Genomic DNA, 27,293 nt, shown 5'->3' on the forward strand with positions numbered 1-27,293 from the left:
AGACAACTCCAAAGGGATAAGACTTAGGCTAAATGAGTAGAAGAGTCATTCAAAGATGTAAGAAGTTAGGATTTAGAAAACTTCTCAAAAGTGATTAGATCTGAACAGCTGATTTGAAAATCAACTGAGATTCAAGCATATGCAAATAAGCAGTCACCCTCACTTCTGTCTAATATGGCTGAATATTTTGCACAAGATTAAAGACCAGTCATGCAGTAAATTAGTAAAGTTATATCTTACATTTCTGGCACATTAACCAATATGTCACTAGTTAAAGAGCAAGAATGCAAGAAGTTTGTTTTATGAGCAAAGAAAGGCAATGCAATTAAAGGTCTAGCACTTCTACATGAAATGTATACTGCACACATTTCACATTGGCAAAGGTTTAAACTAAGTGTAGCTTGTACCAGCTACTCCAGGGGTCACACACACAACCACCACCACCACTCAGACCACACAGCTCTTGAGTCACACCATTCATTATTGCAACCTCAACTTCGTTCATGTCTAGTCGTAGTCTCTAGTATCATCTCCAGCTCCTAAAGTCTGCCCTGTCTTCTCCCTCATCTGGGGTCTCATTTATCAAACATTGCGTAGAATCCTTACTAAAACCGTACTTAAGCTCAGCAAAAAAATGTACTTACACCAAGTAGGTTTGTGATCTATCAAACATGGAGTACGCACAGCTGCATACAATCTCCAGTTCATAAATCAGAGACTAACGAGAATGTTTCTCAGCTGCATTTTAGTCACATCCTGCCCTCACCACGCCCACTTACAAATAGTCAATGCAAAGTGCCTTGTGGATCTCATGCATGTACATAAGCCGGCTGATGCAGCGCTCCGCCAATGACATGGCGACCGTAGATCAAGGCAGATCAAGGAGGCACAATTTCACAGAAGCAGAAATTGAGGTACCTGTGGGTGAGGTGGAGAAATGAAAGGAAGTGCTTTTGAAAACAAGTAAGAGAAAATCCACAGAGTGGCACAGCGTTGCTGAAGCCGTCACTGTTGTGAATTCTTCAGCGAGATCTGTGGCGGATATTAAAAAAAAAAGGTCTAATCAGGATTCAATCCCTAGACTCCCAGGTGAAAGTCATGCGTGCTAACCAGTCAGCCAAACGGAGATCTCCCTTGTCCAAGTAGCCAGGGTACATCATCAATCGGGTCACAGTGACAGGACACACACACTGTCACAGACGCATGACATTCTCTCTGAATCTGTCCCCCTGCTGATAATCTGCATTCCGTATTTTGCGCTTTAGGCTGTGTGTGTGTGTGTGTGTGTGTGTGTGTGTGTGTGTGTGTGTGTGTGTGTGTGTGTGTGTGTGTGTGTGTGTGTGTGTGTGCGTGTGTGTGCGTGTGTGTGTGTGTGCGGGGGGGATCTTGTTCTGTGTGAAAACGAAGCAGTACAAGTGATAATGCTGCAGGATTTCATGATTTTATCCTTCTCAGCAGCAGCACTGCAGGTGCTCTCCAAGTCCAAAATGTGTGTAAGCCAGGTCCTTGGTCAACTTAAAGTTGCACACATTTTTCCGCTAAGTTTTCTTTCATAAATCCCAAAGTTTGCGTGGAAAGTTGCTTATGCAGTTTTCCGACCCCGTTTTGTGCGTAAGCAAGCTTGATAAATGAGGCCCAGCATACTGGGGCCTCCTCACTCTGATTGAGAATGGGCGCCAGGAATACCATGGCATACTCATGCAGGCTTCCATTCAAGTGTGTACTGCCACACTAAGGTTGTCTATTTTTCTGAAAGGAGGGGGTTATTTTAGAGTTTATTTAACCTAGTAATAATAATAATAATTGTACTGAATGTTTGCACTGATTGCCGATCACGCTTCAACTGAGTTGTCCTCTGTCAGAAGGATTGGCACTCCACAGTGATGTAGTCCAAGTAGTTTGATTAAAGAGGTAGCAGATGACATCAACAAGTGAGGCAATTGCATTCCCATCTATGAATGCAGGTAAAGGGAGTGTGAGTGTGCAGGAGTATGTGGGTGTGGTAATCTGTTAACAGAAAGAACAACCATTAGTATGAATAGCAGTGTACCGCTTATACAGCACTGTGGGTTTCCAACATGGTTATATGATCTGCTATAAACCTCATGGCCACTAGATGCCACCCTAAGACCATACATGAATTTATTGTTCGTATATGCATTAGCAAACAGTATCTCTACAGGTCAGATAATAAACACAGAAAATAGTTCTATCCACCTCCAACCACCATACTTGATAGTGAGTCGTATATGGAATGCCATATAAGCTGCAGCCAAGGCTGCCTGAAGTAGGCCAACAAAACCTGCAACTTAGCAACAGGACTAGCTTCTTAGTGATGTACACAGAGCAACTCACAGATAAAGTCAAATAAGCATCAATCTCATCTTACAATACTCACATGATAAACACGCACACCAAGGGTAACTCACACAGGAACGCACGAGAAAAACGCTGATCATCCAACACCTTTCAGCTGTGCTGAACTGCGCTAAACACGTTCCCAACGGGAAGTACAGATACCGAGGTGCATCATGGGTAATGTAGTCTAAACGGTGTTCACAAACATTATTCCTCTGGAAAGCGGACTTTTAACAGCCGCCCCTGTATTTGTATGGATACAAATACACACATGCTAAAGTCAAGCTATTGCGGAACAGTATCATCTAAGTCCTCAGGGACTTTGGGGAGTCCCACTAGCTTAGTCACCGGGCGAACATAGAGACTGTCTTTAACCTTGACTTCGGCAGCCCGAACAACACCATCAGTCCCTGGGAAAACTTGGGAAATGGTACCCACAGGCCAGAGGCCTCTAGGCAGATTAGAGTCTACAATCATAACAGCTTGTCCCACGGTCATGTTGTCAGTGGACTTCCTCCATTTCTGTCGGAGTTGCAGTCCTGGGAGGTAGTTCTGTATGAACCGCTTCCAGAAGTGGTCACTGATGACCTGGCTGTGTATCCATCTTCTGGTCGAAAGAGTGCCTGAGGGGCCGTAGACTGCCTGGGGTAGTGCTGAATCACGCCGCCCCATCAAGAGAAGATTTGGTGTGATGGGATCTGGGTCGGCTATGTCAGCCGATGCATAGCCAAGCGGTTTTGAGTTCAAAATGCCCTCAACCTCTATGAGAGCTGTGAGTAGGACTTCTTCTGCCACAACTTGGTCCTTCAGGACTACTTGCAGAGCTGACTTCACTGCTCTGATTTCCCTTTCCCAGGCTCCTCCGAAATGAGGAGAGTGTGGGGGATTGAAGCAGAAGTTGATAGCCTGCGTGGCTAGTTGCTGCTTGAGGTCAGGCTCCATGTTTTCAAATGCTGCTTGGAGTTCTCTATGACCACCTCTGAAATTGGTTCCTTGATCAGACCACATCTCGTATGGCTTTCCTCTGCGTGCGATAAATCTGCGTAATGACATAAGGAAGGAATCGGTGTCAAGACTAGGGAGGAGATCGAGATGCACACATCTAGTTGTAAGACACTTGTAGATAATTCCCCAGCGTTTCTCTCTTCTACGACCTATCTTTATCGTGTATGGCCCGAAACAGTCTACGCCCGTTGACCAGAACGGGGGTTTATAGAGTCTCATCCGTGAGGAAGGTAAATCAGCCATCTTGGGTGTAGAAGGTGTGGCGCGCCATCTCCTACAGTCCACACACTGGTGCTGGTGTTTCTTAATGGCTTGACGTCCTCTGAGAATCCAATAGGTGCGCCTTATCTCCGCAAATAGCCTCTCTGAACCTGGGTGAAGGAGCTGGTCATCATAAGTCCTTATGATGAGCTTGGTCAGGGGATGTTCAGCTGCTAGTACGATGGGATGAATACTGTCTGGATCTAAGTCTGCGGCTTGACGAAGGCGGCCTCCGACTCTGATAAGACCAGTAAGACTGTCATATTCAGGGGACAGCGTGCTAAGACGGCTGTCTGAGCGGACTGGGCGACTGGTCTGGAGGGCTTTGGTCTCCTCTGTGAAGCTGTCGGTCTGAGCTGAGCGGAGCAGCATGGTCTTGGTTTCCAGTTGCTCCGCGGCTGTAATAGGAGTGTCGGCCGCCCCGTGTAGGGTCCGGTACGTAGCAGCAATCAGCTTATCTAGTGAGGCATACTGCATTGGATCCGGCAAGGTTGGGGATACAGAAGCGTGCCCACAGAATGCAGTCCTCCTGAGCTCTGCTTCATTGCAGGCTGGAAACTCTGTTGGCAGCTTAGGCCAAGTGTCAGCGGCTTGTAATAGGAAAGGTGGACCATGTGACCAACGATTGGGGGCTGTTAGGTCAGCGAGATGTTTCCCTCTGGTGATGTCATCAGCAGGATTGAGCTCAGAGGTCACATATCGCCACTGTTCAGGAGATGTCAGCTCCTGTATTGCACAGATTCGAGTCCCCACAAATACCTTATAGCGACAGGAACTAGATTGGATCCACTGCAGCACCGTGGTAGAGTCTGTCCACAGGTAAATCGAAGGTATGGGAACAGTAAGCTCTGTCTGGAGTAATCTGGCCAATTGGGCTCCTGTGAGTGCTGCGCAAAGCTCCAACCGGGGCATTGACACCTGCTTACGTGGGGCCACTCTGGAGCGAGCCATCAGGAATGATGTGATGATGGGCCATTGCTGCTCGTTTACCCTGAGATAAGCCACAGCCCCATAAGCCTTTTCCGATGCGTCACAGAATACGTGAGCTTCGTATGTCACATTGCTGGAGTTATGAGGAGGAGCGTAGCAACGGGGAATGGTGACATGCTGAAGGTGTGACAGTTCGCCTTCCCACTCAAGCCAGGACTGAAGTAGATTCCCTTCGATGGGCTCATCCCACCCTCTTTCTGTGCTCCACAGGGCCTGTACAATCAGCTTGGCCCTTGTAGTGTAGGGACAAATATAACCTAGTGGGTCATACTGGGTAGCTAGTACCTTGTACACATTGTGCAGCGTGACCGTGGAGTAGGTGATAGGGCGGTGCTTATATCCCAGGACATCTGTCGGACAGTGCCAGCTAAGTCCTAAAGTTGACTCTTGTGAGTCGAGACCTTTAAAGTTCAGCCAAAGTTCACAGCTCTCTGATCGAGCTGAAGCGGGCAGATGAGCAACTACTTCGGGCACGTTGCTCGCCCACTGTCGTATATCAAATCCTCCCTGAATGAGTAAATCTCTCATCCGGTCGATGAGCTGTTTTGCCTCTTCTGGGTTGAACAGGGACTGTAAACAATTATCCACGTAGAAGGCTGTGTGGACTGAGTCACAGATGTCTTTGTGGGTTTCTTTGTGCTCCCTTGCATGTCTCTGTAGGGCGAACGTAGCACAGCAGGGGCTACATGTCGTTCCGAAGGGCAAAACTCTCCACTCATATATGTCTGGGGGCCGATCCGTTTCACAATCCCTCCACAGAAACCGTAGCAGGGGACAATCCTCTGGGAGCAGCCGAACCTGATGAAACATGGCTTTGATATCTCCACTCACGGCTACAGGGTGTTGACGGAAGCGGAGTAATACCCCCAGCAGAGTGGGTCCCATGGGAGGTCCTGGTAAGAGGCAGCGGTTCAGGACGGACCCCTGAAACTCAAACGAACAGTTGAAGACCACTCTAGCCTTATTGTTGTGATGTACTGTGTGGTGCGGTACATACCATGACTCAGAAGAGCTATGTGTCTCATCTGGGCTCAGCTTAGCAACATAGCCAGACTCTACTAACCTGTGGATCTCCTGGTTGTATGTATGGGTCAGATCAGGGTTCTTGGCCAGCTTACGTTCAGTAGATCTGAGGAGGCCCTTTACTGCTTCAGGGGAGACACACAGACGTGGAAAGTCTCTTCTTCTCAGCAGAGGAGTGGCATATCTCTCGACACCATCTACTGGGACTCTGAGGGTCTTTGTTTCCAACATAGCCACTGCCTCTCTGTCCTCCTTTGACCGTGTGACCTCCTTCTCTGTCCTATAGGGGGGAACATCTAGTTGCCACAAACGCTTCACATCTTGATGCAGGGCCTCTGCAGGAGAAAGACACATGTTCAGGCACTGCAGCTCCCCCTCAGATGTAGGCATACTACTGGCTGGCCCCTGGATGGCCCATCCGAGCTTGGTGCAGACAGCTACTGGCCCTTTAGATGACCCCCTAAGGACAGGACGGACAGGGGTGATGAGATGAGCATTATCTGAGCCAAGTAGCACCAAAGGTTGGACCTGGTTAAATCCTTTGATCTGGACTTTCTGCAAGTGAATATACTTCTTCTTCAGCTGTTCAGCTGGACATGACTGAGTAGCTAGACTCAGCTGGTCGGCTGTGAATGCATGTGTTACTTTGTACCTCACTTTGGGCTTAGCTCTCGGTGACACCTGAAATGAGACAAAGCCTCCCTTCATCTGGATTACATCTCGACGGATAGTTCGCAGTGCGAGTGTTGCTTCCTCCTGCTCCAAACCTAGAGATTCAACTGCCGCAGGAAGCACAACAGTCTTTTCTGAGCCGTCATCAAGCACAGCAAATGTGTCCAGAGATTTGCCACCATGATGTAGTTGAATTGGTACTACTTTAAGCATGACTCGACCTGAGTGACTTGAATAGTCTAGGTAAACCATACTAGTACTCACAGTTAGTATGTTAGGGTCCCGCTTCTTGGCCTCAACCAGGTCATGGAGCACAGACAAATGCTGGTCACCACAGGTGCTGCACGGCTTCTTTAGAGTACACTGCTCTGGAGAATGTTTACGGCCACAGCGCCAGCATTTGGCCTTCTCAGTAATCCAGGTAGCCATAGCTTTGAGGTCTAGCCCTTTAAATCCATCACAGCCATTCAGATAATGCTCTGTCCCTTCACAGTATGGACAATAAGGTTTGAACTTCTGTCTCTTCTTAGGTTGGACTGTCGGATTGGGAGCTGTAGATCCTCCCCCTGGTCTTAGCTTGGCTTGGGCTGGATTTGGGCCGTAGTAGATGGAAGCAGATTTGCTGTGTGACTTGGGCCCTGCTAAGGCTTTGAGTAGGTTCTTCTCTGGGCGTGGCCTGTCAGAGGGCATGTGAGAGGCTTGTCTGGATAGCTGAAGGACTTGGGATTTCCGTTCAAGCCATTCTGAGAAGTCGTACATATTGTATGTTCGGCTGCTGCCAGTGCGGATGATCCCCCGGGTAATACAGTACTCGATGAAGCTGTCTCTGTAGTTCAGGGGGAGTTTGGTAAGCAGTCTGTCCACATGTGAACCACAATGAAGCTCACTGGCTGCTACTTCATCCATGGTACTGAGAAGCCCGACCAGGCTGGACACGGACAGGGACAGGTCCTCAATAGCTTGAGAGTCTCCTGTTCTAATAGGGGGGCAGTTCAATATAGTGCTAAGCTCACTTTGGACTAACTGCCTTGGCTGTCCATACCTCTGCTCTAGCGCCCTCATTGCACTAGTATAGGGAGTGCGGTCGTGGATGTAGCGCTTGGCTACCTGTAGGGCGCTGGGATATTCTAGATGATCTAATAGGACCTGAAACTTGTAATCTTCTCCCAGATGAGAATGTGGCCCTAAGGTGCTGTCCAGCCCTTTCTTTAATAAGGCGAAGTCACTCTCTCTGCCCGTCCTGAAGACCACCAGCCTAGGCTTTGGAATACCATATGAAGATGCCACCATCATTTCCATCAGGTTTGGTAGAGGCGCTCTGGCAGATTCAGATGTGGCAACCCGTGGATTATATTGTCCAGCAGAGGAAGATGATGAATGGTCACTTCCTGACGGGTCGGGAACGTGGTGGTTGCCAGCTGGATCAGGCAAAGCTTCAGGATGCAATATGTTGGATACAGGGTGCTGAGCGTCTGCCCACTGTGATGGCTGGGTCACAGGTTCTGGTGGACGTGGAAGTTGGTAGGTCGGATCAGCAGGACGCGGTGGTTGCTGCAAGTACACAGGATTAGCTGGAGGTCTAGCTTGGAAGACGGGAGCAGCTGGATGTAACGTCTGCTGCAGACTCACTGGATCTCCAGCCTGTGATAGCTGCTGTACTGCATGATAATCACGTTGTCTTGGCTGATTAGCTGAGGCTGCGTGATGTGATATCTGCACCTGGCCTGGCCGGTTTATAAGGAGATGATGTTCCGATCTCTGGTACACGAAGGGTGTAGCGGTGCATCGTCCAAGTCTCCTGAGTGGCGTTGATGCAGCTACATAAGTGGCAGGGTGCAGCACTGGCTGAGTGTGAAAACTCACTTTACGAGGAGGTGATGGAGCAGATGCCTTCACTGGCATCAGCATGTTCGCAGGTGTTGTGGTGTCCTGCTCTGGTACAGGTAGTGGCTCTATGGTGCGATGTATCACCTCACTGCTAGGTTGTGAAGCTTGCTCCAAACGCTCCACCCGCTTCAGTAATGTTCCATGAGTGTCCTCCATAGACGCTTGAAGGTGATTCATGGTTTGGAGGACACTGTTCCATGCGGATTCCATCCTCTGCCATCTCCCTTCCTCTTCATTGTCAGAGCTACTGGAACTACTTGGAGCTCTAGATGGGTTGGGTGGCTCAGTTAGGTTGTGCTCATAGTCCACCAGATATCCCGGGAGTTTCCTCTCCCGTTTTGGACGGGGGCTACTCGATGCACCTCCATCCTGAGGGTTTTCCATCTCATGAACTCAGCCAAGGCAAATCCGGCTCGAAGGACCACTTGTACTGAATGTTTGCACTGATTGCCGATCACGCTTCAACTGAGTTGTCCTCTGTCAGAAGGATTGGCACTCCACAGTGATGTAGTCCAAGTAGTTTTATTAAAGAGGTAGCAGATGACATCAACAAGTGAGGCAATTGCATTCCCATCTATGAATGCAGGTAAAGGGAGTGTGAGTGTGCAGGAGTATGTGGGTGTGGTAATCTGTTAACAGAAAGAACAACCATTAGTATGAATAGCAGTGTACCGCTTATACAGCACTGTGGGTTTCCAACATGAAGTTATATGATCTGCTATAAACCTCATGGCCACTAGATGCCACCCTAAGACCATACATGAATTTATTGTTCGTATATGCATTAGCAAACAGTATCTCTACAGGTCAGATAATAAACACAGAAAATAGTTCTATCCACCTCCAACCACCATACTTGATAGTGAGTCGTATATGGAATGCCATATAAGCTGCAGCCAAGGCTGCCTGAAGTAGGCCAACAAAACCTGCAACTTAGCAACAGGACTAGCTTCTTAGTGATGTACACAGAGCAACTCACAGATAAAGTCAAATAAGCATCAATCTCATCTTACAATACTCACATGATAAACACGCACACCAAGGGTAACTCACACAGGAACGCACGAGAAAAACGCTGATCATCCAACACCTTTCAGCTGTGCTGAACTGCGCTAAACACGTTCCCAACGGGAAGTACAGATACCGAGGTGCATCATGGGTAATGTAGTCTAAACGGTGTTCACAAACATTATTCCTCTGGAAAGCGGACTTTTAACAATAATAATAAGACATATTTGACTATTTTTTTGACTATTATTTTTGCAATAAACCAATTTCAACCAGTTTTTATTTTTACAATTTCAAGTTTCCCACATCTGCATAACATATTATTTAATGCACTTTAAAGGACATTGTGTTAATTTCCAGGAAAAACAGAGAAAAATATTTTAAACATTGTCTGAGGTGTTTTTTGCATAGCAAAGCTGCCCTACCTGTGGAGGGTAACTCTGAAGTGCCTTTTTTTCCCTCCACCTGACCCAATCCTCATATAAACCCCTCTGATCTCAATTAAGGTAGCCCGACTCGGGCTGCGAATGACCGCAGTCACCAACTCTTGTCATGTGTCTATGCCTATGTATGTATGTCTGATCTCAGAGGTGTGTGTACTGAAACTCTAATTTCCCTCTGGGATTAATAAAGTATCTAGGAATTTGAATTGAATTTGAATTTGAATTAGAATTTGAATTTGGTGTAATAAAAAAAAGTCAGGGAAAATTTAGTTTTTCTTTTGTACTAAACTAGAATCTATGTTTACATCTAATTAAGGGACTTTGTTTTCCACTAAGCCAAACAAATAAATACATAACGGTAAATAAATAAAAATAACAGAAAAAAAGATAACTGCAGGAAGTCTTGGGAAATGTAAATATGTTCATGAACTCGAACCAAAAAAAGAGCCCCAGGTTGTTTGTTAAGTTTTTCTGTATATCTCTACACATATTATTGATTTATTTATTTATTTTAGGGTTTCTAGCTTCCCATTCTGGCTAACCAGCTACCGTATATATTTTAAGGAAGGAATCCAATCCCAAAAGAATGTTATTTGCTTTTTTTCCCCATCTGGATTGTTTTGGTAGGAAATTGCCAAGTTTTTGACACACTGGCCAAAGACATGTCTGCCTTCTGTTAAAAATAGCAGTTGTGGATGACAGGTGGCTTGTGCTCAAGAAGTAAAAAATATATTTATATAACTTTACAAAAAATCAATGTCTGTCCTCAAGAAAATCATGACCCAGTTACTGAAAAAAATATGCACAAACCCTATTCTAGCTAATCGCATACTGAAAGTATTCTCTTACTGAGCCGAAACTGTCAACCACTGCACAGACAGATGCAAGCATTTCCAAATTGCTAACCTCAGGAAGTAGGCAATCATGAAAAAGTTTGCTCAAAATCTCTAAATAGTAGAAATCTGTGCTGAAGGTGCATAACGTGTAAAAAACATACAGCACTTTTGCTCCAGATTTTTATCAGGTGATGACAGGTTTCTGTTGTAGGACTGCAGTTCTTATAAACAACACCATCACAGTAAGGAAAGAACCACCCCTCAACTGTTGACACTTAGGGAGACTTTATCTTATGTTTATGTTTATTTATTTGGCAGACGCTTTTATCCAAAGCGACTTACAATTTATAACCTATAGGGCATGTTGTGATCTATGGGGGAAACCGGAGTACCCGGAGGAAACCCACGCATGCATGGGGAGAACACGCAACTCCACGCAGAAAGGCCACAGCCGAGTTTCAACCCGCAACCTTCGTGCTGCGATGCAACAGTGCTTACAACTGTGCCACCATGCAGCCCATCTTGCCTCTGATTGGCTAACATAAACGTGACTCTCTCACTGATTCTGTGTTGTTTGCAACTTTGATGCTTTACCTCCACAAGTAGCCCATTCCTAAAGGAGTTCTGCCATGTTGTGGAGTTGTTAATGCTAATGGTTAGTTTCTACTTGCCAAGAAGAACTCAGCTCTCTCCTGGACGCTAAACAGTTGAACCTACAACTTGTATTTTTAAAACCTTACATCCAAAGAGAAACATGGTGTTTATCACTGAACATTTCAAATGCTAATCAAACTGAACCATTCAGCAATTTAACCACGTTCAATGCATCATACAGTAACTTTACTAAATGCACAGCATATCCACTAATATATAGCATGGCATTAATCTCTAGCTGCCTAGCAATTTAAATTCACAGTTTTGTTTTTTGGAGTTTCTACTTGTAAAATGATGAAAGAAACTAAAACAGATTGTGAAAATCTATTTTCTTGCTGCAGGGGGTCCACTTTTTCTATGATGTTTACAGATAAAGAGATGGTGGTGGTGGTGGTGGGGGCACAAGGTCTGCATTGGGAATGAAGATTAATGGAGCTGTCTGGCATTAGAGTTGCAGGAGATGTGGAGTTTTGCTCTGTGTATGTAGCCTAAACGGGTCTGCCTAATGGACGCCTGTTGAGAAGAGCTATTTTTTAGATGTTGCACATGCTTAGTGATGTTTTTACTACTTTCTGTAAGAATTTCAAACAACCAGCATGCTTACCATAACAGATTAATTCAACACAATTCCACATGTAGGTTTTATGTAAAAGTGAAGATCATTTGCTTCACAAAACAAAGCAGGGTTGCACATTTCACTTCCTTTCAAATTCCTAAAATATGTATTTAATTTTTCTTAAATAAATATTCATAAATAATGCTCAGCCTACACATCATTGCTTACTTAGGAACAGAAATACATGTCTAAACATGACAATGCAGTTTTAAACCACAGACATTTTATGTTTCTCAAGGGTCAATGATCATAAAAGACAGCAGTGCTCCTAAATCATGTTTCCATAATGAATAGATAATAGAGGACACAAGAATCAACCTTGTTTTTTTATTATACTCCAAAAAGCTATTAGAGTAAGAGTCTATTGTTGGTTTCTCAAAGAAACCAAAGGTGCTGAAACTGACAGTTCAATCAAATTCTGGGTAATAGTTCATTTTATCTGTGTTTGCATTCCTAGGGCGGTATCATGACCAGACACCTGCAACCCAGAAAAAATGCAAGCACAGTCAGAGGGCATGCATCTGCAAAAGAGGGACCAGTGTTAGAGTCAAAGATTTCAATCAGAACTAAAATTGTCCTCACCTTCAGGCAAAAATCTGTGGAGCTGTTCTATATTTGAACAAATGTGGATTTCTGTAACACACAGTAGTAGCTTATTTTAGTCTACAATACACATGATAAAAAATGGGTTTGACATAATTTTCTTGATGCTTTTCTTACATAGAAACTTGACAATGTTCACTTCAAAGGTTTATATTGGATCCTAATTTCAAACATCTATTAAATACAGTGGTTTTCTTCTGTAACTCAGTGTAGACTGTTGTTTTCTCATCCTCCCACATTCCTAGGATGTTCTTCTTTTCATGCCCCCTTTGTGAAAAATACCCTAGGAATGGTGTTGGAGTATGCGAAGATGTCTTTAAGGCAACAAGAACAGTCCCGTTGCTGTCACTCAAGATGATCATGTCCTGTATGACTGAGACTAAAGAGAAAATGTCTGTATTGGCCTTGTACACACATACACTGAGATTAAAAGCAACACCTTTTATGTATGTAAATAAAAAAATTGTAAATAATAATAAATTGTTAAACTAATTGTAGGAAATAGCAAAAATAAATTGCATAAGCGGAAGGGCATCTGTGTACAGTATATAGCTTTATGTCACTCGTATGGAATAAATTAGTGTTGATAGATTCACACCATGGGTAATTGCACATTTTAGAATATAGCATAATAATGACTGTCATTTTGCACAGTGCACATGTGTTTGGTAGTGTTTCCAATGACACTGACCTTTGCACAGTAATAGGTACAGTCAAAGGTTCTGGTATAGCAGTTTTGGGGTTACATTTTGACTCAGTACTGTACAATACTGTTGGAAAATAAATAGTTCTTCTTGATGATCACTGTGGTGTTGTTGAACCAGGATATCAATGAAGACAAGGACACACAGTGGAACCAGAAGATTTGGACCCTCTCTGTGGACCCTAGACTGGTACTGTATCCCCTGATTTGACAATGATCTGCTTTATTTTCCTGGGGCCTCATTTATCAAGCTTGCTTTTGCACAAAAAAGGGTCGGAAAACTGCGTAAGCAACTTTCCACACAAACTTTGGGATTTATGAAAGAAAACTTAGCGGAAAAATGTGCTCAACTTTAAGTTGACTAAGGACCTTGCTTATGCACATTTTGGTCATGGAGAACACCTGCAGTGTTGCTGCTGAGAAGGATAAAATTATGAAATCCTGCAGCATGATGAGATGATCTAGAATGAACATTCTGTTCTTATAGAAGAAGAAGAAGAAGAAGAAGAAGAAGAAGAAGAAGAAGAAGAAGAAGAAGAAGAAGAAGAAGAAGAAGAAGAAGAAGAAGAAGAAGAAGAAGAAGAAGAAGAAGAAGAAGAAGAAGAAGAAACTATCTTTTATATCTTGAGATACTCCATATATTAATCACGAGGTGCTTCACAAGAACAAAATAAATACATTAAAAGATTTTAAAATATAACAATGAGAAAAGTGAAAAATTGTGATTTAAAAATGTAAGGATAGGGAAAGAGAAAATGAATATGAAAGAGGTAGTCAGTGGATCCTGGGAAAGGGGGAATTGATAGAAAGAACAGAGTAAGGAGAGGGTAATGATGAAATTCACACCAAAACCAGCTTGACCTGGGGAGTTTTCAGCTGCTTTTTAAAAAAGACCACTGATCTTAGGCTTTGCTCAGAGAAGTGATAAGTGCATTGCAGTAGCCTTCACCTGTAAGGAAACGAAGGTGTGGATAACAATCTCAAGTTCAGAGCATGACAGAATGGAACTCATCTTTGCAATGTTCCTGAGATGGAAGAAGGTAGAACGAACAAGAGAACTGACATGAGAATCCAGAGAGAGAGAGCTGGGTTGAAGGTAACACCAAGATTCCGGATAGAGGTTTTGTTGTGAGAAGCAAGCTGACCAAGAGAGTCTCTGACTTTGGGAACCCGCTTGTCTGGGGCACAGATGAGGATCTCAGGTATTATCTTAGTTTAGTTGTAGAAAGTTCCCGGCCATCCAGGTTTCACTAAAGTCTAAGCAGGTGTGTAACAGCTGCAGCTTAGACATCTTAGATGTACAGTTGGATGTTATCTGCATAAATATGGTAGGAGATTCTTTTAAAAGAGCTCAGGATGTGCTTAACAGGAAGCAGATAGAGTAGGAAGAGCAGAGGCCCTAGCATAAAACCTTCCGGGACGCCATGGGTGGGGGATGCGGTGGAGGACTGATATATGGAGATGGCCACAGAGAAGGAACACACAGACAGGTAAGAGGAAAACCACTCCAGAGGCAGGAGAAACAAAACTGTTTATGGTGTTGTAGCGGTGGCAAATGGATTATTTATTTGTACTTATGACCAGGAAGATGTGATATTCTATATAAATATAAAATATTACCTTGATTGATCTTTATTGTAAATGTCAGAAGATTCTAGGATTTTTGCTTCATTAAGTAATTATACACACTTGGTTTTGATTCAGAAAAGAGTCAGGTTTATAAAAGTAAGAAACTATTTTATTACAATTATAACATGATAAGTGAACTAATCATTTTCTGTGATTCGATGGAGCTAAATGTGATGAAGGCTATGTGTCACTGTGATGTTGGTCAGGACTTCCGAATCTCGGAAAGCAGCGTCTCCGGATGAAAAAGAATTTGGTTTGCGTTAAACTATGAAGTTGTTAACTTTCATAAACACATTAGACACAATCTGTCATGTCTACTTCACCCGTTTTGAGAGACCCTCTTGGTGGATCCGAAAGTCACAGGGGTTGGCTGACCTCTGGCACAGGAGGGCAGTAGAATACTGTGGTACCGACTCTTCAGTCCAGAGATGTCTCGGGTCACGACAGCTGGATGGAACCATGCGTCTGGAGAACTCTTAAGGAGTCTAATAATAATATCAGCTTTGTTCAGCAAGAACTGTTTTGCTGTCTCAGCTTTGTAGGTGCAAACAAAGGTTTTGACGACGTGTCAAATGGTGGTTAAAGAGGTTGCGACAGGTGGCTGGTCTGAAGCTTTCTCTAGAACTAATGAATCACTCAGTATGATCCACTTTTAAGGTTTTGATGTTATGATTTGCACAGCCAATCAAAGGCTGACAGCTTGGAAGATGTTACCAAGACAACTCAGAAACACACCTTCTTTGATACCGGATGTTCTGACTGGTTAAAAGGGCAAGTTATGTGTTGGAGTTTAACTTAACCGTACTTGTTATTGTGTGAATGCAGGTGTGAGGACCTAGTCGTATAAACATGCTGAACCCACTGCAGTGGTAGACATAACATAACAATTATTGAACACATTAATGAAGCATTTCATTATAATATGATTGTAAGTAGTAATAAACTACTTTTATTTAATGACTATCGAGATTATAAGTAATGGAAGAAGTTCATATTGATTTAGGAAATCATTCTTGATTTTAGCAACTGATTTGAGCTGGAGTTGTTCCTTCTGTGGAGTCAGACAGATGGGACCTTGGGAAAGAAAGTTATTGTTTATCTTTCAGACTTCCAGAGTCTGTGAGCCCCAGCTGGTATGAAGGCAGGCTCATTTAAATGGAACACATACAGTGTTGTCTCCTTTCTGACCAAATGTTGAATAGATGTTGAAAGGTCAGACTGTACCTAAACTGACCATTGCTGGACGTTACAGTGTTCAACAACAACTTCTGATTCCCTTTGCTCTGGGACACCAAGTTGGAGAAATAAGCAACCCTCGCATATCTAACTGCAGTGTTAGAGGAGGTCAGAAGATCCTTTAGATGCAGCAGAAAGACATGGAGACAGGCTTTCTTCCACAAGCACTCCACAATTCTTCTGCATTGGCATTCACCTGGGAGTCTGGGGATCAAATCCTGTTCGGACCATTTTTTTTATATCCGCCACAGATCTCTCTGAAGAATTCACAACATTGACGGCTTCAGCAACGCTGTGCCACTCCGTGAATTTTCTCTTATTTGTTTTGCAAAAGCACTTCCTTTCATTTCTCCACCTCACCCACAGTTACCTCAATTTCTGCTTCTGTGAAATTGCGCTTCCCTGATCTGCCTTAATTTACAGTCGCCATATCATTGACGGAGCGCTGCAACAGCCGGCTTATGTATATGCATGAGATCCACAAGGCACTTTGCATTGACTATTTATGGCAGTAAGTGGGCGTGGTGAGGGCGGGATGTGACTAAAATGCAGCTGAGAAACATTCTCGTTAGTCTCCAATTTATGAAGTGGAGATTGCATGCAGCTGTGCGTGCTACATGTTTGATAGATCACAAACCTACTTGGCTTAAGTACAATTTTCTTTTTCTGAGCTTATATATGGTTTTAGTAAATCTACGCAATGTTTGATAAATGAGACCACTAGTTTGGAAAGGACAGATGTTATGGAGAGGCAGTGCTCGTAAAAGTGAGACGTTAAGGAATCTGGGTCATTATCAGGAGAACAGGGTGGATTAAAAGCAGCAGAAAATTTGCTAACTGTGCTCTCATTGAGAAAACGAGAACTAACCACACAGTGAGCAGGAGGTGGGGATGTAGAAACTGACAAGTTAAAGCAAATGCAATGAGATTCTGAAAAATAAATGTCCTCGGGACAAACACTATGTAACGTGAGGAAATATGGGTTTTCTGTGCCAAAGGTCATTTGACTCGGCTGGGTCAAGAGCTGGGTCGCTGAGAACTTTCACCCACAGATTAAGACCTGAACGCCAGCGAGTCTGGGAGAAACCATAACATCTGAACACCTGCAGGGCCAGAAGATGTGTTCCCATGGAAAAGCTAGTCATAACATGACAAACTTCCTTTCCTTTATTTTAAGTTGTTAAAAGAATCATTTTATCACTTTGCTCATTATAAATGTGTTTTAATCAAATGAATGATTATTATGCTTTGGGTAATCATAATAACTAATGAATCACTGCTTAATTAAATAATGTTCTGAGGATGTTTTAGTGGTGACCTTCACACACTCAAACACTCACACACACACACTCTCTCACAGTAAACTCCAAAACACATTTGCTCTGACGCACAAGTTTTGCTTTGAGAAGAGAAAGGCTTTTGGTAAGTTTCAGTCTTATGATTCAGTTCGTGCTGGACAATGAAAGACAGAAGACCTGAATAAACGCAAAAGGGGGGACAGAGCCGATCGGCTCACCCCCCCCCCCCCCCCCCACGCTATTCCTAGGAATAGCTGAATTGCAACAACTAACGCGGACTCGCCTCGAGTCCTTTGATTTCTGAGTAAACTAAGCTTAAGAAAACGCATCTGCAAACGTTTTTCCATCAACGTGTACCGCGGGCATCTCTGGACCGGGTCGCGGACAACTCCGTCTCCTCTGCCAGCCGCTGGTGTCACCTGGATGAAACATCACCATCCTCTGGCGTCCCGGATCTAAAAGAGGGTCCGACTTTAGGTGAGGCAGTCCACGGCAGATAACGTTTGATGCAGCTTTTCCAATAAGACCTAAGTTTATCCAAAACATCACGTTCACTCAGACACCTGTTTGTTCCTGAAGCAAAATCTAACGCACACACACGCACTCAGCTCACCTCATGTTCAATCTTCACACATTCACCACAAGGTCTATTTGAGCAAGCATATCAACTGTTAAAAATTGTCCCACAAAGTTGCCAATGTTGATTGTCATTTCCATGTTTGTCATTTCAAAAATCTAGTTTAGTTTGAAGAATTAAAACTTTTAACTTTCAAACTTGTTTCTGCATTGAACTGAAACACAGACACACGGATATTATCGTCAGTTTATCGATGAAAACAACCTTTGAGTCTTCTTAAAACTATACAATTTGGTTATTAATTTAATAAAATTAATATCACAAATTAATATGTAGAATGGTTCCTCTTTTTTATTTATTTATTTATTTATTTTTTTACGTGTCCTGTCTGGCTGTGAAGCAAGCAGAATTGATGTCTGAATGCTGGTGACAAGCCTTACAGATTTATTCTCAGGTGGAGCATCAAAGCGTTTGCTTTTAATGTCACGCCTGAGACTTAAAACTTTATTGTTATTGTTGTCGAATGCTTTGTAATTCCGACCAGACACGGAGACAGAGGTGAAAGAGAAAGGAAAAGAAAAGGTTGGGAGAGAGAGAGAGAGAGAGGGGGGGGGGGGTCCACAAAAATAAACAAAAATGAACAAGAGTCTGCTTCTAGACCTGCAGAAAAAAAGGACAAAAAATAAACAAAGGGACACAAAAAAGGGACACAACAACAATACAACAAGATCTACCTATCACTGCGTCAACTTGATGAAAAGAATATATATATATATATATATATATATATATATATATATATATATATATATATATAATCAATATTGCTTAACTGAAGAATCACGATAATAAATCACAATGCATTAAGTGCCCACCATAGTCTTAAGACCTGTGTTTAACGTGCCCAAGCCCATACTTTTGAGAGCACCATGTGAGCACCTGTGTGTGTACACGCGCTTGTTTATTTAAGGTTTTTCTATAGGAGCGCCCAACAGAGAGTGTGAGGGACCACAGATCCACCCCCAAAAGATGCGCAGGAGACGGGGGGAGCTCCAAGTCCCAGAGATCCAGGCACTGCCCCGGAACGCAGGAACCCCAAGGAGACTGCAACCAGGAAGCCCCCCCCCCCCCCCCCCCGAGAGGCACAGAGGATCGCCCCGGGGGGCCACAACCAGCAGCCGGCAGAGTCCCTGGAGATATCAGCGGCAAGCCCACAGGCCCGCCCGCAGCCTCCCACCCCCTAGCCGGCCGAGCCCGGGACCCAGCGACCCGGGACCCAGGGGCGACCACCCCCGCCGGGGACCCAGCAGAGCCCAGGGACCCAGACCCCACCAGGCAGCCACCGGGATCTAACAGGCAGATGCCAAAATCTTAAAACCCCCAGACCCGGTTGCCACGAACACTCAGGCAGACCAAGGCACAAGCCCCCACACCAGGTGTGGCAGGGGGAGGGGGGACAGAGATCTATATCATCAAGAGAAGTTCCAGGAGAGGGAAGGACCCAAAGGCCCCACCTGACATATACAGTCATACACAAACACAGTCACACGCTCCCTCCCTCATTCTCACACATGCACATACAACCCAAGACTTACAAAAATGCACGCCGGACACCCACTCATGCTCCCCATACACACCCTATTCACTCTGGTCCCGGTACTGCTGCACATTGGGTACAACCATCACCGGTAACCAGAGTTTGACCCTTTCTACTGGGGTGCTGATGAGCAGGCTCCCCCGCCCAACGCTGAGCACAGCAACCCACCACCCCAGACCCCAACCAGACGGCCAGATCTCCCTCCTAGCCTCCAGCCCCAGGAAGCCTAGCAACAACAGAGGTGGCTAAGACCCCTAGTCTCCCTCCGCCTGCTCCAATATAGTGTTGTGTGATCATAAGGTGTATTCCATGGCTGTGGTGAGTGGGCAGTGCGGGCATCATCCAGCATATGCCAGCTGATGCCACTGCACCACCCCACTTACACCCTCAGCCATCAGTGTCTAAGTGCGGTTTAAAATTGGAAGTGGGCACCGGCACTTGGGAGGAGGCTGAAATATCCCCCTGCCAAATGCCGTTGAATGTGCTCACTCCCAAGGCCCTAAGTGTGTGTTTGTGTGGAATGTCGTCAGTGGAAGTGTATAAGGTGCAAATAAAATTGGGGGGCAGGTTTCCACAGGAATGCGGAAATGGGGTCCATACCCGCACTCCCTGACTTGCCTACCCCCCAAGGTCCTATGTGTATGTTTGTGTGATGATGTGCGGGAGCAGGAGGAGAGAAATATGCAGGGATGGGGAGGAATGGCTGGTTGGGCTTAGCCCTCCAGGGAGCCAGCTCCCCTACTGGCCCCAATAGGCACCTCTGTTGTCAAACTGCCACCCAGGGCATGGAGACCCCAGCCCATCCTGCCAGGGCCCAAAGCAGCAGCATTACAGAGCCTCACGGAGTCCGAGGGCACCAACCCAGCCCCACCCCAGCAGAATATCTATGCCCACCCCTGCATTTGCACAACTTCCAGAATATATAAGACATGGGACATCCAGGTAAGGTTGGGTCCTCCCCCTCCTGGACCTCCCCCTCCCCTGTGATGGAACGGCAGAGGAGCCAAGGTCTACCTGAGGCCCCCGAACCCGAGCCAGGCACTGCTGGGTGTCCCTGCCTTCTTCCCGGCAGCATACATGTCAGGACCCGACCCCCAAGGCCCCGCCCAGATCCCCACACGGGGCCGGCCACCCCCAAACCCCGAGCATCCAGGCCCCCACCCAGACCCGCCCAGGGGCATTGCAGCCGCCAGGCAGTGACCCATGGCCGCCGCCAAGATCCCCAAGGGGCCCCACTCACAACCGCCAGCAGTCCACCCCCCGAGGCAACCCAAGCACCTCCAGAGGAGGGCAACGGCCCCCCAGTCCCAGACACCCCCAGTGAACCCACCTCCAGGGAACATCCGGATACTCCAAACTCAGGACCCCCCCCCCCCCCCACACACACACACACACACACACCATCCCGCAGGACAACATCAACGGCCCCCCACCCTCGCTATGTGATGGAACCGATCAAAGGGGCCCAGAGAGATTAATCTGAAGTGGAAGCAGAGGCTATATCAAGTGCAATATGATCTAACAAAAGATTTCTATACTGGTTAATGCAGAGAGTTTCTTTATTTTTCCAATTCAAGAGGATAGTTTTCTTAGCGATGCATATGGCAGTCAGAACCACGTGAACCAAAGATGTTGCAATCGGGACATCGTCCAGGTTTCCCAGTAAACAAAGAGAGGGGGAAGTTGGGATATGACATTTCAGACAATTTGACAGATCCTCACATACTCTACCCCAAAATTCCTGGACAGGTGGGCAGGACCACAGTGCATGAATGTAATTGTCAGGAATGTTGTTTGTGCAGTGTGTACAGGTGTCAGACGACACAAACCCCATCCTGAACATCCGATGACCTGTATAGTGTACTCTGTGTAAAATGTTGTACTGAATTAATTGTAAATTTGGGTATCTGATCATTTTAAAAGTTTTTAAACAAGTTTGGGACCAGAATTCCTGGTCAAAGCTGACTGATAGATCCACCTCCCATTTTTCAATAGGGATTGCAATTTTATCGTCTATTTTGGACAGTGTCTTATATACTTTAGACAGTAGTTTGGGGGGTTTGAGATTATAAAAGTCTAATACTCTTGGTGGTGTTTGTAATTCTATTTTATTGAGCTTAAATTTTTGTTTGACTACAGATTTAATTTGGTGATATTCTAAAAAGCTATTCTTATCCATTCTAAATTGGGAGACTATTTGATTAAATGGAATGAAGTCCAATCCTTCATATATGTGTTCCAGGTATAGGATTCCTTTATTTTTCCAGTCCGGAAGGTTCATTATTTTGTTGTTTTGCAAAATGTCAGGATTATTCCAGATAGGTGTGCGATTGCATGGTACTAGTGAAGACTCTGTCATTTTAAGATACTCCCACCATGCTGTCAGAGAAGTGCTGATACTAATACTTTTGAAGCTTTCATGTTTTCTTATGCTTGAGCTAATAAATGGTAAGTCTGAAAGCTCTATCGTATTGCAAAGTGTCTGTTCTACATCTAACCAGGACTCGTCTAATGGGTTATCTTGCAACCATCTTGGTATATATTGCAGCCTGTTGGCTAAGAAATAATAATAAAAGTTGGGTAAATCCAGTCCTCCTCTGTCTTTGGTCTTCTGAAGCGTTTTTAAGCTAATTCGTGGGGGTTTATCCTGCCAAAGGAATTTAGTAATTGAGGAGTCCAGAGATTTAAACCAGTCAGCTGGAGGTTTTTTTGGGATCATCGAGAATAGGTAATTTATTCTGGGTAAGACCATCATTTTAATTGTAGAAACTCTCCCCATGAGTGATATTGGTAAGCATTTCCATCTAGCAAGATCATCTTCCACTTTCCTTAAAAGTGGGGATGTAATTTAGTTTGGTTAGATCTGCTAACTTGGGAGAGATATTAATTCCCAGGTATGTGATATTCCCTGACTCCAATTGTGTATTAAGCAAATTGACAAATGAGAAATTAATTGGTAGAACTGTGGATTTTAACCAGTTTATAGAGTAATCTGAAACTCTGGAAAAAGAGTTTATCAGTTCTATTGCTTGGGAGAGAGAGGATTGAGAATTCTGGAGAAAGAGTAAAACATCATCTGCATAAAGACTGATCTTATGTTCTATTTTCTTACACTTTATCCCTTTAATATCTGTTGTTTGCCTAATTGCTGCTGCTAGTGGTTCAATAAAGATAGCAAATAGTGAGGGGGAGAGTGGGCATCCCTGCCTAGTCCCCCTCTGAAGACAGAAGCTAGCTGACATTTGGTCGTTCGTCCTGACACGTGCTGTTGGTGAACTGTATAATGTTTGTAGCCAGTTTATGAAGAAGTTCCCAAAACCAAATTTATGTAAAGTTGCAAATAAGAACTTCCAGTTAACTCTATCAAAAGCTTTTTCTGCATCTAGAGATAACATACTAGTTTCTATGTTTCTACTGTAAGAGAAATCTATCAAATTAAGTAATCTGCGTGAATTTGTGAGTGATTGTCTAGCCTTAATGAAACCAGTTTGGTCAGGGTGTATTATGAAGGGGGTTACCTTCTCTAATCTTTTGGCCAGGGCTTTACAAATTATTTTGAGATCAACATTAATAAGAGAAATTGGGCAATAGCTGGTAGGAAATGCCGGGTCTTTGCCTGGTTTTAACAAGAGACTAATATTGGCTGAATTCATGTTTGGTTGTAATCTGCCGCTCTCTTCGATTTCCCTCACCATTCTGAAAAATGTTGGAGCCAGAATGATCCAGAATTCTTTGCAGAATTCTACTGGGAACCCGTCTGGACCTGGAGCTTTCCTATTAGTCATGGATTTAAGGGCTTCCTGGAGCTCCGCTGATGTTAGTGGCGAGTCCAGGACTGTAACTTGGCTGTCTGATAATTTAGGAAGTATTATCCTGTCAAGGAACTCATTGATCTCATTATCTGATGGGTTTATCTGTGGTGAGTACAAAGTTTGGTAAAAGTCTCTGAAGGTGTTGTTTATTCTTTCAGGATCATATACTATATTCCCGGTTGAGTCTTTAACAGCAGATATGGTAGTTTTCTCTTTATTTATTTTTAATTGGCTAGCTAAGAATTTACCTGATTCATTACTATGTTCAAAGTTTTCTATTCGTAGTCTTTGTGCTAAAAATTGTGTCTTTTTGTCAATAATTCCATGAAGTTCTAATTTAGATTTACGTAATTTGCTCATTGACTCTTCTTCTGTGGACGCCTCCAAAGACTTGATGATTTCTTCTAACTCCTGAATACGTTTGTTTTCCGTTTTTTTCTTATGTGATGAGAAAGAGATTATTTTACCTCTCATCACTGCCTTTCCTGCCTCCCAAAGAATAGATGCTGATGTTCCAGGCAGGTCATTAGGTTCTAAATATAAAGCCCACTCCTTTTTAAAAAATTCTATAAAACCTTCGTCTTTAAGCAGTGATGTATTAAACCTCCAGTTTTTGCTTGGTGGGATTGTCTTTTTATTTACCAGAGTTAAAGAAACCGGAGCATGGTCGCTGACAGCTATGGGGTGTATCTCAGTGTCTGAAATGTCAGCCAACAATGAGCTGCTGACTAGAAAATAATCCAAACGTGAATGAGAGTGATGGACGTGCGAAAAAAAAGTATATTCTCTACGGTTAGGATGAAGAGATCGCCATGCATCACAAAGCCCATAATCACTCATGTACTGTTTAACTATGTTAGTGGATTGCCAATTGTGCTGAGTCCCAGCTGTACTGAGCCAGTCTGTTAAGGAATTCATCCAAAAATTAAAATCACCTCCAAGTATAAGTGGACAGTCCAAGTGTTCGGAGGGTACAGAGAAAAAATAATGAAAGAATGGAGGGTCATCAATATTTGGACAGTATATGCTGATGATACATAAGCGTTGGTTCTGTATAGATATTTTTAACATTATAAATCTACCCTCTGGATCAGAAACTGTGTCCAGTACTGTGAAATTTATGTTTTTGTGTATTAAAATAGCTACACCTCTTTGCCTAGAGTTATAGCAGGCAGAGAACATGCTGGGAAACTCAGGTGTTTTAAGTTCAGCTGCAGATGTGGCAGATCTATGAGTCTCTTGTAACAATATTACGTCTGCTTGCACTCTCTTTAGCTGATCAAAAATATTTAATCTCTTCTCTCTAGCGCCAGCCCCATGTACGTTCCATGAGACAAACCTTAGTGCACCCATAGATGTGTGTGTGAGTAGCTATAATATGACGCCTTCATGTGTATGAGATAAGATAAGTAATTAAACGCATATATTAATCTTATAGTAAATAATAATAATAAGGGTGTTGTTATAATCATTATTATCATTTGCAACATTAAATATAATGATAATAGTAGTAAAAAAACAATAATTAAAAAAAACAACTTTAATATAAAAATATTAATGCTGATGATGATAACGTAAAATATATAATAAAAAAACAATAGTAGTAATAATAATAATAATAATAATAATAATAATAATAATAATAATAATAATAATAATAATAACAACAACAACAACAACAAGACAAGCCCAACAGTGTTTTGATTGTGCAATGAAACGCCTTAGGCTACTTATCTGTGTGACTGCGTATGGAATCTATGTGTGTGCGTCTGCGTATGCAGTCTGTGTGTGTGTGTGTGTGTGTGTGTGTGTGTGTGTGTGTGTGTGTGTGTGTGTATGGAGTCTGTGTGTGTGTGTGTGTGTGTGACTGCGTATGGAGTCTGTGTGTGTGTGTGTGTGACTGCGTATGGAGTCTGTGTGTGTGTATGTGTGTGTGTATGTGTGTGTGTGTGTGTGTGTGTGTATAGGTGTGCGTGTGTGTGCGCGCGCACGGCGCGCAAGTTGTGTGCTACAGTGTGCAAAGGGAAAAAAATTGTGCCATGCAGATGTAAAAATCCAGAAGCAGATTAAAAAAAAGGGAAGGAAAGGAATGATAAAGGTTTAAAAGAGAAAAAATGAAGAAAGAAAAGAAAAAGTGTTGTGGTTGTGAGGTGGTGAGGGAATAGGTGAACATTTCTAAACGGATCTAGCAGCTATTAATCCTGACATGTTCAAGTGAGTGCTTGTAATAACAATAAAGTTGTACCTGGAGTTTGTCTAATAAAGCCAGTCTGTTACTCCTCGTTCTTTGTAGATCTTACCGTCAACAAACAGTTTATCCACGGAGCTCACAGCCCGCTTCCCATCTTGGATAAACTTCTTGCGCAGCGGGAAGAGAATTTGGCGGCGATCCAGAATTTCTTTAGGAAACTGATCGTTTACGCTGTAATCTTTACCTTTAAGCTCTCTCCCGCGGCTTTTAACAAGATCCTTCTGCTTAAAGTGCTCAAATTTAGCCACGATGGGACGAGGTCTTCTGCTGTCTGTTCTCCTGGCTCCAAGACGATGTACCCGATGAAAGGTGATGTTCCTCACCGTTTCCTCCGGTACCTTCATGTGAGTGTGGAGAAAGTTCTTGATGGTTTGTTCACAATCCTCCGCTTCTCCTCCGGTCTGCTCTGGGAGGCCTGCGAACACCAGGTTATCTCTCATGCTGCGTGATTGGAGATCCAGAACCGTCTCCTTTAGAGCTTTATTGTCCTGGGTGATCCGATCTAATCCTGCAGTCAAGGAGGAAACCGATTCCCGCAGAGACGCGTTCTCAGCCGCGAGACGCTCCACTTGCTCCTGGCTAAACTCCAGAGATGTTCGGAGGTCCTGGAACTCCTTGTGAAGCCCCTCAAGCAGGTGGAGTCGTCCCTCAAATCCCAGAAGCCGTTTATCTATGGACTGTAGTAGATCTAAGACATCCTTGTGGGGAGATGAGGCCTCGGGCGAGTCCTGGGGACGGCTCCTCTTGGTCAACGGCATTTCCGCCTCAGCTGCTGCTGCTTTTTTCGGTCCCATGACAAAAAACTCAAAAACCTCGTCAATATATGTTTGCAAATTTTCCAGATTTTCTCTACTTACCTCCAGATTGAGTGTGTTATATTTACCAGATTTATTATTTTTTTTTGCGTTGTCAGTGAGTAAATTAGGCGAAAATCTGTCTTAATTGTTTGTGGAAGTTGATTAACAAGCTGCCATCTGCTTCAAGACGCCGCCGTGTGTCCGGTGATCGGGCCGTCAGCGCATGTGCATGCTCCCGATCCTGAGATCTGAGATCCTCATCTGTGCCCCAGACAAGCTGGTTCCCAAAGTCAGAGATGGTTCCTCTTTCATAAAAGAGCATAAACCATAACGCTACAACTGTCAGCATTCAAACCCAGGGTAAAAACAAGGTCCAGTGTGTGCCCCCTGGTTGTGTGTGTGACCAAAAACAAGCTGAGTAAAGCTGAAGGAGTTCATGAAGGTGGAGAATCTCATGGCAATGTTGTCTAAGGCATCATCAACCTGAATGTTAAAATGACTAACAAAGTGTCACTAAAATCCTGAAAAAAAGAACAGTTTGGACCAGGTGGACGATAAACCACAGCACAGTAGAATGGGTCCTTATGCCTGACTTTAATCAGCTGCAGTTCAAAGGAAGCAAAGAGAGCTACAAGGAAAATGGTCTCTAAAAACAATATCTGGCCACCACCTCAACCACAACCCTGGGGTTGGCTGAGGAAAGAATAAACAGTCGGGCAGAGTTCAATCAAACCAGAATGTCAAGAAGTTTGCTGCCAGGTGTTTTATGCTTTGGATAATCTCTAACTGTCTAAAGTTAGAAACATTAACAGTCATGCACCCACTCAAGAACCTTTGAACATAATATGCCAATTATTCACTGGAAAAAAAATCTTGGGTAATTTATCAATGTAGGAAGTTTATCTTTGGATCATGCTTTTAGATTTCCATAACTGAGCTTTTCCCAGCTGTTGATTTAATAGTGCTTTAACGTATGTTTACACACAACTGCTTAGTAGTCTTTTTGTGTGAAAGAAATTAGAAAATTTGATGACTAA

This window comes from Nothobranchius furzeri, chromosome 6 (assembly GCF_043380555.1).
Source record: "Nothobranchius furzeri strain GRZ-AD chromosome 6, NfurGRZ-RIMD1, whole genome shotgun sequence".
NCBI lineage: Eukaryota > Metazoa > Chordata > Actinopteri > Cyprinodontiformes > Nothobranchiidae > Nothobranchius > Nothobranchius furzeri.